At 45.2% G+C, this 14411-nt stretch overlaps 1 long non-coding RNA gene across 5 annotated transcripts; it reads left to right on the top strand.

The window, feature by feature from the left end:
* Positions 1-3604: 3604 nt before the first annotated feature.
* LOC123629849 lies at positions 3605-10962 on the top strand. 5 transcript variants are annotated; one of them, XR_006732324.1, is made up of 5 exons: positions 3605-3720; positions 6122-6255; positions 8050-8187; positions 9894-10064; positions 10462-10962. It is a non-coding gene; the product is annotated as an uncharacterized LOC123629849 (long non-coding RNA). The 5 variants fall into 5 exon arrangements; XR_006732321.1 differs by lacking the exon at positions 9894-10064 and adding an exon at positions 5916-5992 and having other exon boundaries at positions 3608-3720; XR_006732323.1 differs by lacking the exons at positions 3605-3720; positions 9894-10064 and adding exons at positions 5091-5124; positions 5916-5992.
* Positions 10963-14411: the final 3449 nt, after the last annotated feature.

The raw sequence follows: 14411 nt of genomic DNA, 5'->3' as shown, positions 1-14411 counted from the left end.
CACAGAAATTGAAGCAGCAATTAAAAGTCTTCCAACAAGAAAAAAATGTTCCAGACCAGATGGATTCACATCTGAATTTTACCAAACTTACAAAGAAGAACTCACACCTATACTGCAGAAATTATTCAACAACATTGAGAAGGATGATATCCTCCCCACCTCATTCTGTGAAGCCAATATCACCTTGATGCCAAAGCCAGGAAAAGATGTAGCAAAAGAAAGAAAACTACAGATGAAAATCACTGGTGAATATAGATGCAAAAATCCTCCACAAAATTTTAGCAAACCAAATCCAAGAGCATTTATAAAAGTAATTCACCATGACCAGGGGGTGGGGTCCACTTTATCCCAGGGATGCAGGGATGGTTCAACATATGCAAATCTATAAATGTAATTTACCACATAAATAAAGAAAGAATAAAGACCATATGATTCTCTCAATAGATGCAGAAAAATCATTTGATAAAATACAGTGCACTTTTATGTTAAAAACTCTTAACAAAATAGGCATAGATGGAACATTCCTTAAAATTATTAAGGCCATATATGATAAACCCACAGCCAATATCATACTGAAAGGGGAAAAATTGAAAGCATTCCCACTTAGCACTGGAACCAGACAAGTTTGCCCACTACCTCCATTTCTATTCAACATAGTGCTGGAAGTGCTTGTCATAGCAATCAGACAAGAGAAGGGAATTAAGGGTGTCTGATCAGGGGCAGAAGAAGTCAAACTCTCACTCTTTGCTGATGATATGCTATTATACCTAGAAAATCTCAAGGATTCAAACAAGAGACCCCTGGAATTGATATATAAATTTAGTGAAGTCTCAGGATACAAACTTAATGCACAAAAATCAATGGTATTCATATATGCCAATAACAGTCAAGCCAAAAATGAAATAAAAAATGTAACACCTTTCACAATAGCATCAAAGAAAATTAAATATTTAACAATATATATAACGAGGTGAGAGATATGTATAGGGTGAACCTATGAAACACTGAGAAAGTGTAGAGGATGTGCACAGATGGAAATCCCTACCGTGTTCATGGATTGGTAGAATCAATATTGTTAAAATGTCCATTCTACTTAAAGTGATCTGTACAATTAATGCAATCCATATCAAAATTCCACCATCATCCTTTACAGATTTAGGAAAAATAATTCTACACTGCTTCTGGAACCAGAGAAGACCTTGTATAGCCAAAGCAATCTTAAGCAAAAAGAACAAATTGGGAGGCATCAGTCTGCCAGACTTCAATCTTTACTACAAGGCTATAGCAGCCAAAACAGTATAGTACTGGCGCAAGAACAGAGATACAGACTTTTGGAATAGGACGGAGATCCCAGATATAATACCATCCTCATATTGTCATCTAATCTTCGACAAAGCACACAAAAGCATACATTGCAGAAAAGAATTTCTATTCAATAAGTGGTGCTGGGAAAACTGGATATCCACACATAGAAGATTAAAATTAGATCCCCACCTCTCACAAAAATCAACTCACATTGGATAAAAGACTTAAACCTAAGGCATGAAATCTTAAGAATTCTGGAAGAAATGTTGGGAAGTCTCTTAGACATTGGCCTAGGTAAAGGATTTATGAAGAAGATCCCCAAAGCAATCACAACAGCAACCAAAATAAATAAATTGGATCTGATCAAATTAAAAAGCTTTTGCACAGCCAAGGAAACTGTCATTAGAGTGAATAGACAGCCTACAAAATGGGAGAAAATATTTGCTTTCTATACATCCAATAAAGGGCTGGTAACAAGAATCTATATAGAACTTAAGAAAATCAACATGGAAAAATCAAACAACCCCATCAATAAATGGGCAAAGGACATGAACAGAAACTTTTCAAAAGACAGAATAATGACCAGCAAACATATAAAAAGTGCTCAACATCTCTAACCATCAGGGAAATGCAAATCAAAACCACAATCAGATATCACTTAACTCCAGTGAGAATGGCCTTTATCAAAAAGTCCCAAAACAATACATGTTGGTGTGGATGCAGAGAGATAGGAACACTCATACAGTGCTGGTGGGACTGCAAATTAGTGCAATCGCTGTTGTAAGCAATATGGAGATATCTCAAAGAGATCCATAGACCTACCATTTGATCCAGCAATCCCATTACTGGGCATGTACCCAAAAGAACAAAAGATATTCTATAAAAAAGACATCTGCATTCAAATGTTTATTGCAGCAAAATTCACAATTGCGAAGAGGTGTTAACAACCCAAGTGCACGTGAATACATGAGTGGGTTAATAAAATGTGGTATATGTATACCATGGAGTAGTACTCAGGCCTAAGAAACAATGGTGAATGGGTTAGGGTTAGAACTAGGGTTAGGGTTAGGGATTAGGGTGTGGGTAAGCATTAGGGTGCTCAATACATTTGCTGCTTGGTGGATGTTAGGTAAATGTTGGTTAACCGAGTTACCTTCCCTCCACTAGCTAGGGATTGTGGAGGTCCTGGAGGTCCCTGCTACTGTGTTTACGCTTTAACCAAAACTTTAGAAGAAATGCAGCGGCCCCAAGGAAATTGAGGAAAGCACCGTTCTGCTGGTCGTTCAGGGGCAAATTCAGAAGCTGAATTTCTAAAAGTTGCCCCAAAGCTGTTCAACCCTATGTGCGGAATTTTAAACCTTCGCGGGGCTGGGAAGGAGGCAAGACTACGAAGTGACGCACAGATCACACGGGATTTGTGATGCCCCCGCACAAGACAGGCTACGTAGGACGAGGATTACTGAACTTGAAGCCTGGCTCTCTGCCACTACCTGACCTGGAACGAGTCCCTTAAGTTTTGACTAAGTCCCCTGTCCCCTCCATCTGTGAAATACGGAGGATGTGGGCTCCATAATAATACCCAGGCGTTTAGGTTCTACCCTTTGCCAGGTGAGGCGTTTCCCACATTCTCTCTTTCGATCCTTGGAAGAACAGCAGTCGATTTTACTCACCAACCCCATTTTACCCGGGACGTGCAGTTCAGTGTTTAAGGAGCACGCCCCAGGTCACACAGCCAGATGCGGCGGAGCTACATTCCAATCCACAGGGTCCGAATCTGACAGCAGAGTACCTGCCCTAACATTTCTCCCACCTACCCCGATGCCGCCACCTCCTCTTCTTCCCTAAACTGGCCTCCAGCGCGCCCTTTTGCTACTGGACATGCTCTGTCACTCTGGAACAGTTTTCACTCGGCATCGGGAAATTTTTCACACCTCTCTGGGAACCGAGCCCGCCCCGCCCACACCTCCTCCTCACCGGATTGGTCGAACTTCGAGAGGCGGAGATAGAGGGACCGGGAGCGAGGAGGCCCAGATGACCTCCCAACGCCCCAGTGCTCTGAGAGTGCGTGCGTTCCTGTGAGAGAGCACAAGAGGCACAGGGACGCACACGGTGGGCGGGGACAGGAATTGGAAAACTGGGGGGGGGGGTATGGGCTGCCGTTGCCATGGCAATGACGCCGGCATCAGGGAGCGACCCTGGCCCCTTGCCCGGTAGCGCGCACGCACACAGAGACATGCACGAGCCCGCTCGGCCTCTCCCCACAGCCAGGCTGGGGGGAAAGGTCAAACTCAAGGGCGGGCCTGACCGGCGGGAGGGAGCCCCCGCCCCGCGCCGTGACGACTGCGGACCCACCGAGCCCCGCTCCCGCCGCGGCCCGGGGTGCGGGCGGGCGGCCCCTCGGCGGGAGCCGGCCAGGTGAGCGCGGCTGGAGGAGAAGGTGTCTGGAGAGGAGAGGACGCTGCGAGCTCAGTCCCCCACGGGACCCCCTTCCGGGAGCGCCACGGGCTCCGGGCGCGGCCTCTGGGGGAGTTGCGGGGGCCTCGGATGGGGGACCGGGGTGCGGCCGCCAGGCCAGGCGTGGGTGCGACCCGGGTGGGGACGGCGGGCGGGCGCGGGCCGGGACGGCTTCGGGACACGCGCGGCGGGCGGTCGGGGGAGACACGCGCTCGCGACGAGGCGCCCTGCTGCGCCGGGGCCAGCGAGGGGGGCGCGGGTCAGGGCCCCGGGCGGAGCGGGCCTGGGCTGGGCCGGGCGGGACCAGGGTGGACAGATCCGCCCGGGAGGCGCCAGGGCCCGGTCTGTGCGCGTGGCCAGGCCGGTGCTTGACGTTTGCTGCCTGTGGGAATTTCAGGACTAACCGATAAAAAAGTTACTCGGGAGACGGAGCCGCTTGATTGTCAGGCGTTCTTCCCCGTGCATGCGGGAGATGGGTTGGTCTTGCATACACAGCACACACGAAACTGAATCTATGCCCAGTGGGCTTTAAAAGTAATAAAAACTCCAAAGCCCCCGAACAAGGTTAGACGAGTTTCAGGTGTCAGGCTTCGTGTTCCGTGGGAGAAAAATATAAAAGGACGCCCAAGTACTTGATGTGCCCAAGCAGTCAGGTTTTTGTAATCAGCTTCGGAGCGCATCACAGTGGTGTGTAGTTGTAAGGGCCAGGGTTAAGGAATCACGTTGACCCAGCGCCGCCGGGTTGGAGCCTCCCTGAGAGTCACCTAGAAAACTGTCACCAGCCCACTGCTGCGCTGACTGTGAATGAGCAGTGCTGTCGCTGGCTTTTCCCTTTCATGTTTTCCACCGTCATAATGTACGCGGGTATGCTACCTGCTTACGGAATGTTAGAATGAATTATCCATAAACTCTCCACTTTGGAAGTTACTAGGCAGGAGCTCTGGCATGTGTCTTTTTTCAATATTTGAAAGTTGTTTGGAGATTTCAAATATAATGGATTCAAAGTGATAGGGATGTTTTGAGTATAAATCATACCAAGTGAGTAATGTGGGTTTTTTTTTTGTTTTGTTTGAGACAGGGTTTCTCTCTGTCACCTGGGCTAGAGTGCAATGGCCTCGTCATAGCTCACCACAGCCTCAAACTCCTGAGCTCAAACGATCCTCCTGCTGCAGCCTCCAGAGTGGCTGGGACTACAGACGCTATGCCCAGTTAATTTTTCTATTTTTAGTACAGAGGGGGTCTGGCTCTCGCTCAAGCTGGTCTCGAACTCCTGAGCTCCAGCAATCCTCTCACCTTGGCCTCCCAGAGTGCTAGGATTACAGGCGTGAGCCACCGTGCCTGGCCTTGGTGATTATTTTCTATCAGGTATTTATCCATATTCATTTTAGCCTAATAATAATTTTGTTCAAATACATTCTCTACACTCTTAAGGCTGATTTCATTGATCCCAAGTGAATTTCTTTTCCTACAGGAAGGTAATTCCATGTTTTGCCAAAAGACTCAATGGAAAAATTCTACTTTATTCCACACAATTCTACCAGTCAGAAGTAATTTGGATATTATGTATATTACAATTCTGCTTGTCAGAATTCTGAAATGGAAATATTTCATATGTGCTAAATATTTGCCATTTCCCAGGGGTAGTGAGCTGTTTACGTACGTTCTGCTCTGTGCCCAGCAGTGCTGGGCTTCCTCCCCTGCTGGTGTCCAGGGCACAAGCCAGAGAAGCTCAGCTCCATCTCTCTGTGGGCTCAGGCAGCCACTCCTCCTGCTTAATAAATAACTGAATTCAGTAGAGTAGAATTAGGAAACTACCTTTTTCTTCGCATTAAAAAGGTAATGTAAAATTTTAAGGAATGTTTCCGCAACTAACTTAAAATGGTATTCTTTTGGACTTTTCTTTCTCAATTCTTGAAAAAAGCTTCGGCGGGGCCTTTTGGGGATATTATTGAAGAGTGGTGTTTTCAGGTATTAGAAAGCCCAGTTCAGTCCAACTTTCCATCCTGCATACAACTTAAAGGTTTCCTGTAAGCTCTCCACCCTCAGCCCAGCTCAACCCTGCCCCTAAAGCTTGAGGTTCAGCGGTGGGAAGGATGGGCAATATTTGTTCTTTTACTCTCTTCTTTCTTCTCCTGTTTCACCCTCCAAACTCCTAGACTGTGGCTCTTGGTATATATCCATTTGGAGAATAAGATACTAGCTCCCCCTTCTGCCAAGCACCGGCACTCTCTGAGTGAGTCACTTGAAAGTCTTCCTCAGTTGGCTCTGGGGGGTGATGAGACCATCCCTGTCTCATCTCTACCTATAAATTCACCTCTGTAGAACTGTGTTTCTAATGAATCTCTATTTTTCTCTTTCACAGGATGCCGGGGACATGAGCAATGGATGATTTTGGCTTCCTCTGAATAACTCCTGAGAGGGCATGTGTAGTTCCTCTGTGGGAGGACATTGTCACCTGTGTCAACAGCTTTGAGGCTTTAGCTAAACTTGTGGGAGGTAGGCAAATGTCTAACTATACATCCAGTTATGTTTGCATATGTTAAAAGTCATATTGAGAGGAGAAAAACAGGATTATAAGTGGAAGGAAAGGGAAAACAAAAGATCATTGAGAAAATGGAGGGAGAGAAAAATCAGGGGAATTGGAGAGAGAAGACAAGACCGCCAACCTGGATATTCTGAAATTGTTGCTAATGTCTTGGCTTCCATTAATTCACTCTAAGCTATGCCTGCCTGTGGATGCTAAAGCATGATATTTTATTTGGAAAGTGTCTAATGTAGTAAAATAAGTGATAACTTTAAAATGAAAAAAAGGCAACGAGGAACACTGCACTAAATAGCTAAAAATTATTTTTTTAATTGTAGCAAACATTGAAGTTGTTCTACCATCCATTTTCAGTTCCCTCGAGTGACAGCCATGGTGTTTAGAAGTGGAAACCTCATCTTCAGATCCAGAGGAGGGCTCTGGTTGCTCTAAACCACTTGGAATAATCCCATTTCCCTGTCATAGTGATTGACGCAGATGTAAGTCAATCAGGGAATGGCACTTTCCTAGTTACATAAATTGGATCGGGGTGGCCCAGTCAGAGTGAAACTTGAGACCATATGGTTTTAGAACCACCGGTTCTAACAACTGTCCTTGGCCTTTGCTCTGCCATTGGATGTGAAGGAGTAGCCAGCATGCGTGCTGCTGGCAGTCATTTTATGAGGCCAGCCTGACAACAAAGCCATCATTTAGAGGCCGGCAACACTGCCTTTTACATCTTTTTGGCCAAAACTGGCCACATGATCATCTCTATCTTATGGAGAGTCTGAGATAAATCATATTTCAGCTGGGCAAATTGACCCTCCCTAGAAAATGAAGGTTCTATTCATAAGAAAGGTTCTACCAAATTGGCCTTTAGATGACCCCACAATGTAAGAAAAGCACGCCACCCTCATTTCTCTAGCATCATCTCTTGACACTTTTCCTGACAAATTCTATGCTACTGCCAAATGAACTTTAATTAATCCCCACTGCAACCCAAACATCCACTCACATAACCCCCTTCACATGTAATTTCTTGCCATATGTCTGCCTTTCTTCACAGCTTATAAACTCCATGGAAGTTTCCTAATAGTGTCCCATAACTGACCATTGTCTTGATACACACTGGGTTCATAGTAAGTCTTTCTATACTTATGGATGGAAGCATAGATAGATAGCTGGGTAGAGAATGGGTGGGTGGGTGGATAGATGGGTGGATATATGGATGGACAAATAACCGAGTGGGTTGGTGGCTAGATGGATATATGGGTAGATGGATGGTTCAGTTCATTTATGAAAGGTTAGATGAATGGATGGATGAACGAATGGGTGGACAAATGAATAGATGGACAAATAGATCAATGTTACCTATACTCTCTCATGCCTGTGTTTACTCAAATGCCTAAAATGCTCTTCTCCCTCTCTCCACCCTGCTAACTCCTGTCCAACTTTTAATATTCAGCTGAGACATTCCCTCCTCCAGAAAGCTCTCCCTGACCATCCTTCCTGGACTAGGTGTCTTGCTTTTTGCTCCTGCAGTGCCTGGTGTATCTCTCTACAATTAGCTTTACTGCTTTGCTGTGCTGGGCTGCAGGTCTGGCTCCCCTTGCCTTCAGATGCTCAGCTGTCCGAGAGCAGCACCTGACTCTGAGTCTGTGTGCCCTGCACTGACCCCGCTGTCAATCATGGAGTAGGAGCACAAGAAATTTTCAATGATCTTAGAATACAAATGAAAGTAATAAAGACCACATGTTCCTTGTTTCTAGAGAAAGATATGGCATGTGGAAGACACTGTGCATGAGGTGAATGAGGAGTTCTTCCAGCTCTCTTCTCCAGCCCTGGAGCTCCAGAAAGAGGAGGATGAGCCAGACCCACTGCCCCCAGGTGAATGCTGCACATTTGTGGTAAGCCCAGCAGACGAGCATCTCAGCTCCTAAGGTGTCCAGGGGGGTCGGACCCATGGAGTCACGGCCCCTTCCACAGAGAGGTGTTGGGACTGCAATAGCCAGCTCTGACCAGAATGTCCGCCAGTCAAAGTCAGGTTCTGTTTTGTTGGTTTCATGAATGGAAAGCTTAGAGCTGGGGCTGGAGACAGGGAAGCCCACACCGTCAGATTAGGTTGGAACTCTCTAAGTTAATTCACAGCCTGAAAATACTGAGGACGGGCATGGAAAAGGAGCACTAACAATGGCTGTTGTAGATGTAGCCTAATTAATAGTGCACACCTCTGGGACCAGGAGCTTTCTGCAAGATGCATCTTCCATCCAGGCTGTTCCCTGTCCTAGCTGCAGACACATGAAAGGATGGAGAAGAAAGGAGGATGAAAGATAGAAGTGATCATGCCATTGTGTCTGCACTGAGCTCAAGATAACTTTATTTCCTTAAAAATATAGAAAAAGTAAAGCAAGGCCTGGCGCGGTGGCTCACGTCTGTAGTCCTAGCACTCTGGGAGGCTGAGGCGGGTGGATTGCTCGAGGTCAGGTGTTCGAGACCAGCCTCAGCAAGAGCGAGACCCCATGACTACTAAAAAAATAGAAAGAAATTATATGGCCAACTAAAAATCTCTATAGAAAAAATTAGCCGGGCATGGTGGCGCATGCCTGTAGTCCCAGCTACTCGGGAGGCTGAGGCAGGAGGATCGCTTAAGCCCAGAAGTCTGAGGTTGCTGTGAGCTAGGCTGATGCCACAGCACTCACTCTAGCCCGGGCAACAAAGCGAGACTCTGTCTCAAAAAAAAAAAAAAAAAAGAAAAAGTAAAGCAAAAAAGCCAACTTTATTTGCTAAAGCTGACAGCCAGTCTTTGGGTGTTAGTTCACCAGTTTGATTGTTTTCATACTGTATAAGATACTATTCAACCAGACTTGAAGTTTCTGGCACCTTTTATGTCATTTATCTCTAACTGTGTGTCCTGTCCCCACTTTGCTATCGGGTCATGTTTAATCCTCTGTTCTGGGCCCCTGGACTTTCACACTGAAGCCCAGGGCCTCACTTGTCCCAGCCTCGTCCGTGCGTTGCTAAAATTAGTGAAGCACCCTGGGTGGCGGAGGGGCATGGGTAGGCACCTTTTCACATCCGCCTTCCCAGTGTGGGTGTCTGGGCTGGGATACCTTGAAATACCACAGAATCCCCTCTTCCCCTGCCAGGGAACACCCTCTGCCACAGTGACCCCAGGAGTCCGGGCCAAGGGGCAGGTTTTCTTCTCATTCTTACTCAGCAGGGAAAGTCAGGTTGGTCCCTCAATATGGAGAGTTTCAGGAGAACATCGTGGGTATCTGGGTCTTGATGTCTGAAGATCTGGAATATCAACTCTTCTTGGTCAAACTGACCTCTCAGTACAGAAACGATAAGGAAGGGCACCTGTGTTCACAAACAGCTGAGGGGACATTTCTCTTGTGAGCACACAAGGCAGGGTGTGGCCCAAGGACTGGCCACGAGAGGCACAGATGCCCTTCCCAGTGAGGCTGCGGGAACTGTGTCTCTCATGGCCTTCCAGGGTCCCTGAGCCCCAGAGGTGAGTCCCCTCGGGAAACCCAAATGCAGATGCTGGCTTCCTGTCATCTCATCGCACCAATCATTCTTGCCCTGAGCTTTATCTGGACTTCCTCCACAGCGTTTGCTCTAAGCTGAGGGGTCAGTTCCTCTGTGAACCCGCCCTCCGTCCACCTCAGACGGGCAGCCGTGAAGGTAGCTCGACAGCAGAGGGACTAGGTAGCTGCAGCAGCCTGTCCTCAGCTGCACTGAGGGGCCAGAAGAGCATGACTCGTTGAGGATAAAGTAACAGGTGATCATCCTTAAAAATACATTCTATACAAATATCCCTGGTTTTAAGGAAGGGAAAATTAGGATTAGATGAGGGATTATAAAATATGCTGAGATTTAATTATTCAATAATCATTCTAAATTATTAAACATGACAATTGTATAATGATATAGTTGGCCACTGTTGCGCATTACTGTGGTGACAGAAACTTGTGAACACTGTGTCTTCATTTGTTAATCATGAGGTCAGTTCCTGGAGGGAGCTCACTGGCATATTCCCATGTTTGGGGTGGATGTTGGTGCCTAGAGAGTGTCTAAATGACAAAAGTCAGGGCCAAGACCACAGAGAGGGCTCAGGGTAGAGTGAGCTGAGAGCGTTCAGGGGTCACCTGTCCATGTTGTGCATCTGTCATTCCCAGGTGGCTCCCAGCATCTCCCCTTGTGAGTGGCAGGAAGATAAACTTCACCCACTGGAGACAAGTGGCCCATATGGAGAGAAGCTGGGACCCTGGGCCCTGAAGAGCCACCAGGCCCTGGAGCTGGAGGTGAGGAGAGTCCACCTCGCTCAGAGGATTGAAGACCTGGAGTGGGAGCTGTCCCTGCTCCATGAGGCGGCCAACAGCAGTTTGAGCATGGGAGGGAGCTGGCCCAGCTGACACAGCGGCCTAAGGGGCACTGAGTCACATCAGATGCTGCATGGTGGCCACCTCCGGGAGGTGCCTTCTCACCGAGAACATGAACGGGCTCCCCTGGTAGGAAGGAGTGGGCATCTGGGGCCCGGAGTGTGTGCTGGTTTTACGACGTGCTCCTACAGGGAAACACCTGGATTTCTTTCAGAGCCTGGACCTCAGCTTGTGCTCAATTTTGCCTTGAACTTTCTGGGGTGAGGGAAAATAAACTGACATGGGTTGACAAAATCAGGGTGTGCTCCTATCAGAGTCTGTGCCCAGTTTTTTCACTCAGCTGTGGGCTGTGGCTTCCCCCCAAAACTTCAGTTGGGGCCCCTGGCTTGAGGGGTGAGAAGTGCTTGGCGGGGGGCCCTGAGAACATAGGTGCAGCCAGAGCACATCCATGCCCCATCTTCCGTCACACCTCACAGCTGAGTCTTCTGGGCCCCCAGTGTGGCTTGTGGGGAGTCCAAGCAGCCATGTCCCCTCCTGGCTCCTGCCGACCTCCTGGAGCCAGAGGAGGGTTCGGTCTGTGGCCTGGGCCTCGTGACCACATCAGATGTCCCAGTACCAAAGGAGACTCTGAGAACACCCAGTCAAACTGGAGTTCTCTGACCCTGGACACACCTGGCCCTGCCGTCTGAGCCTGGCTCCAGCAGTTCCATCCTCAGAAGACCTGTCCCCTGCACTGTGCCCAGGTGAGATGTGCTTCACCTCTAAGCCCCAGCCCAGAGGCCCGTCACTCCACGGAGCTTTTTCCCACCCCTTCCCAGATTTCTACCCCGTCTCCACCACATGTCTGATTCCCACCACAGTCACCTGTGCCCTGGATGGCCCTATCTTCCAGTCGGAGCTCCTCAAAGCAGGGTGTGTCTCATTCACCTTGGCGTCCCTCTCTCACACACACAGACACGCTCACACACGTGCACATATAGACGCAAACCAACATTCAGACACACACACAGACACAGTCACAAACACAGACATGCATACTCTAACAGACACACGCACATATACCCTGAAAACACTGCTTTGCACCCACAGGGTAATAAGGGACCCATGAAGGCTTTAAGAATGTAATTGACTGTAAAGACATAGCTTCTAACCCAGAGATCACACAGTCATGTCGGGGTGCCACAAAGGCACGTGGGAAATTGTGCAGAAAATGGTACAAAACTGAGTGCCAAACCCTGTCCCTTGGCACCTGACAGGTGCGAAAATGAACCTGTCCTGGTGTTCTCTGTCCCAAGTCAGGGGAAAGTATGAGGCCCTGTCAGGGACCCAGGACACATTACAGTAACAAAGAGGCCAGAAGGAAACATGTTCTCTGAGCACAGCTGTTTGGATTCCAGCATCAAGTTCCATCTTATCAGTTCCACAGGCATCAGAAATTATCTTGAAGCATTTAGGCAAATTATGTTGTGAAGAGAGCTGGATTTACAGAGATTAGGCAGACAAAAAGAACAAAGTTAAAATCAGAATGGAATAATAAGCCCAGTTTGAATAATAGCTTTAAACCATGAAACTAATTTTAAAGGTAATCAGCTGAACATATTAAAAAGTCCAGACATACGTGGTGAGAATTATTATATGGAGTCTTGCTTCAACCACTTAGGAAAAGCCGTTTATAGCATGGGAAGTTCAACTTGTCCTGGTTTACATTTCCATGTCTCTGGCTATAGCATCAGATAGTTTGGTGAATTTCTGTGTGGCCCATACATTACCCACAGACTTGTTTCTTGAAATTTATCTAGTTTCAACGTATAGGGGTTAAGGCACAAAGAAGTTTGCCTTTTTGTAATTCTTTGTAAGAAATTTGGATGAGAAGAACCCGAAAAAATTAAGAAAATAGTATACAGAGCTACAGTCATATAATGAATGTATTATACCTGTTTTTTTTTTAGAAGTATAACTTTTTTTTCTCTATATTGATCACATAGAAACCTCAGGTTTAATAACTTCTTAAGGCTAGGAAGCCAAACCAAGGCAGACTTCAGGTTTTATTTACTGTTGTAAGGATGCTGGCTCTGACAGAAAGTGAGTTTTTATTTACTTTTTTTAAGTCTAGGGACCTTTGAAGTCAGGCATTGTATGCATATTTTCAAATATGATATTTTAGTCAAAGATTTGGTAATCTGGAAAACAAACATTTCAAGTAGACAAAAATGTTTTAAATAAAAGTCATACGGACATGATTTTATCAGGTATTCAATGTCATATAGTCAACATTTGTTCTGCTTAATCTCCATTAGTAGTATCATGAATCCATCCATTTCTTTAGCAGAGTTCTGGAAATTTTTGTTTAGTCAATTGTCCTTAAAGTTATCAGAAACCTGTATGTAAGAGTGTTTGTTGGAGTCTGTTTCATGAATCTGAGTATAAATGATTTTTAGAGATTTTAAAAATCTGATGAAAGTTTACAGTCAACAAGGAAACGTCACTATATCTATGACAGATAGTAACCAGAATTATGACTGATAATATATTAAACTTCTATAAACTTACATGCTTGTAGAAATGATGTTTTTGAAACATTCATATCAACAGCATACCAATAAATGAAACTAAGTAAGATCTAGTGTCACTTATCATTGGACCATGTTTCTTATACAATTTATCCAATGAGGCTAATCATTTAATATCCTTTTAAGATGAGAGATATATATTTGAAATCTTTCCAGGGACCCAACTGGAAATTTTCATAATTAATTCTAGGTTAAAGATGCTTAAGTTAGAATTCAATTTGGGGGAGGTTTGTCAAAGATGTTAAAGGGCTCAAAACATTTGACCAAAACAAAATCAGAGAACACTGTAAAATAGCAGTCATTCATTTAACCAAAGTGATAATCAAAAGGCTTTGAAAGCAGTACAGAAAGTTACATGGATGCAAAAACCTTCACCAGTAAGCAGGTAAACCAGGCAAGAAAGTATGTTGACAGCTTTAAAGACATTTCTAATTTTGTGTTATCATTAATTTTTAAACCAATTAATTTGCCAAACTTTTCTTGTCATATGAACTAAAAATAATTTAATTTAATTACTAAATATTTTATGAGTGTTCATTTATTTAAACCAATCAAAATACAACTTTTGAAGAGATTTCTTGCTGACTACACAAGATTTTATTATGTAGATATTACATATGACATAATGCACCAATACGTCTAAATATATATATATATATATATATATATATATATATAGTGTGTATATATATATATACATATACACATAAAAAAGGTCTTACAGTTTTCATTTTAGAATTTTAGTCATGGGATAGTAAAACATATAAACTCACCAGTTTATAAAAACCAGTTGGACCTAAATCATTTTTCTAACAAAATGGGATAAGGTTAAGATTTTCCTAAGTAGGCCGTCTTATAAAGGCTGTCAACCAAATTTTGGGTAAAGCAGTTTGACTCAGTTTTCAATATACTGGATTGTACAGAAAACACTTAACTGTGAAAATGTGACTGAAACATGTGAGAAGGCTGAAAACATAAGAGTTCTCCTAAGAACAAAAAGACCAGTGTTATTTTCCGAGAGGGTCAGTTTGGAACCTGTGACTCCCAGTGTGGAGTTTGCTGTACTTGCTCTTTCTCATTGGCACTTCTACATCTCCAGTATCTGTTACAGCCCGAGCAGGTTCACTGCCTGCTGCTCAACAGGAGATGAACACACTGAGCCAGCAGGGGTTACAG

The sequence above is a fragment of the Lemur catta genome, unplaced genomic scaffold, assembly GCF_020740605.2.
Source record: "Lemur catta isolate mLemCat1 unplaced genomic scaffold, mLemCat1.pri scaffold_53_ctg1, whole genome shotgun sequence".
NCBI classification, from domain to species: domain Eukaryota; kingdom Metazoa; phylum Chordata; class Mammalia; order Primates; family Lemuridae; genus Lemur; species Lemur catta.
This window is presented reverse-complemented; position numbering and strand designations above follow the sequence as displayed.